This window comes from Arachis hypogaea, chromosome 17 (genome assembly GCF_003086295.3).
Source record: "Arachis hypogaea cultivar Tifrunner chromosome 17, arahy.Tifrunner.gnm2.J5K5, whole genome shotgun sequence".
NCBI classification, from domain to species: Eukaryota; Viridiplantae; Streptophyta; class Magnoliopsida; order Fabales; family Fabaceae; genus Arachis; species Arachis hypogaea.
In genome coordinates this window covers 73,071,777-73,074,791 of record NC_092052.1, presented here as the reverse complement: position 1 = coordinate 73,074,791, position 3,015 = coordinate 73,071,777, and the positions used below count along the sequence as shown (strand labels likewise).

The following is a 3,015-nucleotide window of genomic DNA, read 5'->3' as shown; positions in this document are numbered from 1 at the left end:
TTCTTGGTAAGTCTTCTTGTTTGATCTTGATGATTTTTTGTTTTGTGTCTTTTATTGTTTTTCATATGCATTCTTGAATTCTTAGTGTCTAAGCATTAAAGAATTCTAAGTTTGGTGTCTTGCATGTTTTCTTTGCATTAAAAAAATTTTTCAAAAATATGTTCTTGGTGTTCATCTTGACATTCAAAGTGTTCTTGGTGTTCATCTTGACATTCATAGCATTCTTGCATGCATTCATTGTTTTGATCTAAAAATTTCATGCATTGCATAATTTTTCTTGTTTTTCTCTCTCTTCATTAAAAATTCAAAAAAATCAAAAAAATATCTTTCCCTTCTTCTCTCATCAAATTCGAAAATTTGAGTTGACTTTTTCAAAAATTTTTAAAATCAAATTGTTTCTCATGAGTCAAATCAAATTTTCAATTTGAAAATCTTATCTTTTTCAAAATCTTTTTCAAAAATCAAATCTTTTTCAAAATTCTTAGTTATTTTTGAAATTTCCAAAAATATTTTTCAAAAATCTTTTTCTTATTTTTATATCAAAATTTTCGAAAATAACAATAACAATTAATGTTTTAATTCAAAAATTTCAAGTTTGTTACTTGCTTGTTAAGAAAGATTCAAACTTTAAGTTCTAGAATCATATCTTGTGATTTCTTGTGAATCAAGTCATTAATTGTGATTTTAAAAATCCAATCTTTTTCAAAAACAATTTCAATCATATCTTTTCAAAAAAATCTTCTTATCTTTTTCAAAAATTTGATTTCAAAATATCTTCTCTAACTTCCTAACTTCTTATCTTTTCAAAATTGATTTTCAAATTTGTTTCAACTAACTAACTAACTTTTTGTTTGTTTCTTAACTTTTTCAAAACTACCTAACTAACTCTCTCTCTCATTTTCGAAAATATCTTCCCCTTTTTCAAAATTTCTTTTTAATTTATTAATTATTTTAAATTTTAAATCTTAATTTTCGAAAATTACTAACATTTTTCAAAAACTATTTTCAAAAATCACTAACTCTTTTTCAAAAATTGTTTTCGAAAATTCCTTCTCTCTCATCTTATTCTATTTATTTATTCATCTACTAACATCTCATCTCACATCTCAACCTTCCTCGCAGTTGTGTTTCTTCCATTATATTACATTCTTTGTCTCCCCCTCTTCTTCTACTCACAAAGGAATCCCTATACTGTGGTATAAAGGATTTCTATTATTATTATTTTTCTGTGCCCTCTTCTTTGTCATATGAGCAAGAGCAAGGATAAGAACATTCTTGTGGAAGCAGATCCAGAACCTGAAAGGACTCTAAAAAGGAAACTAAGAGAAGCTAAAATACAACAATCCAGAGATAACCTTTCAGAAATTTTCGAACAGGCAGAGGAGATGGCAGCCGAAAATAATAATAATGTAAGGAAGATGCTTGGTGACTTTACTGCACCTAATTCCAATTTACATGGAAGAAGCATCTCCATTCTTGCCATTGGAGCAAACAACTTTGAGCTGAAACCTCAATTAGTTTCTCTGATGCAGCAGAACTGCAAGTTTCATGGACTTCCATCTGAAGATCCTTTTCAGTTCTTAACTGAATTCTTGCAGATATGTGATACTGTTAAGACTAATGGAGTAGATCCTGAAGTCTACAGGCTCATGCTTTTCCCTTTTGCTGTAAGAGACAAAGCTAGATTATGGTTGGATTCTCAACCCAAAGACAGCCTGAACTCTTGGGATAAGCTGGTCACGGTTTTCTTAGCCAAGTACTTTCCTCCTCAAAAGCTGAGCAAGCTTAGAGCTGATGTTCAAACCTTCAGACAGAAAGAATGTGAATCCCTCTATGAAGCTTGGGAAAGATACAAACAGTTGACCAAAAAGTGTCCTTCTGACATGCTTTCAGAATGGACCATCCTGGATATATTCTATGATGGTTTATCTGAGCTATCAAAAATGTCACTGGACACTTCTGCAGGTGGATCCATTCACCTAAAGAAAACGCCTGCAGAAGCTCAAGAACTCATTGACATGGTTGCTAATAACCAGTTCATGTACACTTCTGAAAGGAATCCTGTGAGTAATGGGACGCCTATGAAGAAGGGAGTTCTTGAAGTTGATACTCTGAATGCCATATTGGCTCAGAATAAAATATTGACTCAGCAAGTCAATATGATCTCTCAGAGTCTGCATGGAATGCAAGCTGCATCCAACAGTACTCAAGAGACTTCTTATGAAGAAGAAGCCTATGATCCTGAGAACCCTGCAATAGCAGAGGTGAATTACTTAGGTGAACCTTATGGAAACACCTATAACTCATCATGGAGAAATCATCCAAATTTCTCATGGAAGGATCAAAAGCCTCAACAAGGCTTTAATAATGGTGGAAGAAACAGGTTTAACAATAATAAACCTTTTCCATCATCCACTCAGTAACAGATAGAGAACTCTGAACAAAATGCTTCTAATTTAGCAAATCTAGTCTCTGATCTATCCAAGGCCACTGTGAGCTTCATGAATGAAACAAGGTCTTCCATTAGAAATTTGGAAGCACAAGTGGGCCAGCTGAGTAAAAGGATCACTGAAATCCCTCCCAGTACTCTCCCAAGCAATACAGAAGAGAACCCAAAAGGAGAGTGCAAGGCCATTGACATAAGCACCATGGCCGAACCTACAAGGGGAGTAGAGGACGTGAATCCCAAGGAGGAAGACCTCCTGGGACGTCCAGTGATCAATAAGGAGCTTCCCTCTGAGGAACCAAAGGACTCTGAGGCTCATCTAGAGACCATAGAGATTCCATTGAACCTCCTTATGCCCTTCATGAGCTCTGATGAGTATTCCTCTTCTGAAGAGAATGAGGATGTTACTGAAGAGCAAACTGCCAAGTTTCTTGGTGCAATCATGAAGCTGAATGCCAAATTATTTGGCATTGATACTTGGGAAGTTGAACCTCCCTTGTTCATCAATGAACTAAGTGATCTGGATCAACTGACATTACCTCAAAAGAGACAGGATCTTGGAAAGTTCA

The 3,015-nt window shown here is 34.4% G+C and overlaps 1 non-coding gene across 1 annotated transcript; it reads right to left on the bottom strand.

Moving 5' to 3' along the window:
* Window positions 1-1,781: 1,781 nt before the first annotated feature.
* On the bottom strand, window positions 1,782-1,889 carry LOC112768184 (small nucleolar RNA R71). Its single transcript, XR_003185621.1, has one exon. It is a non-coding gene; the product is annotated as a small nucleolar RNA R71 (small nucleolar RNA).
* Window positions 1,890-3,015: the final 1,126 nt, after the last annotated feature.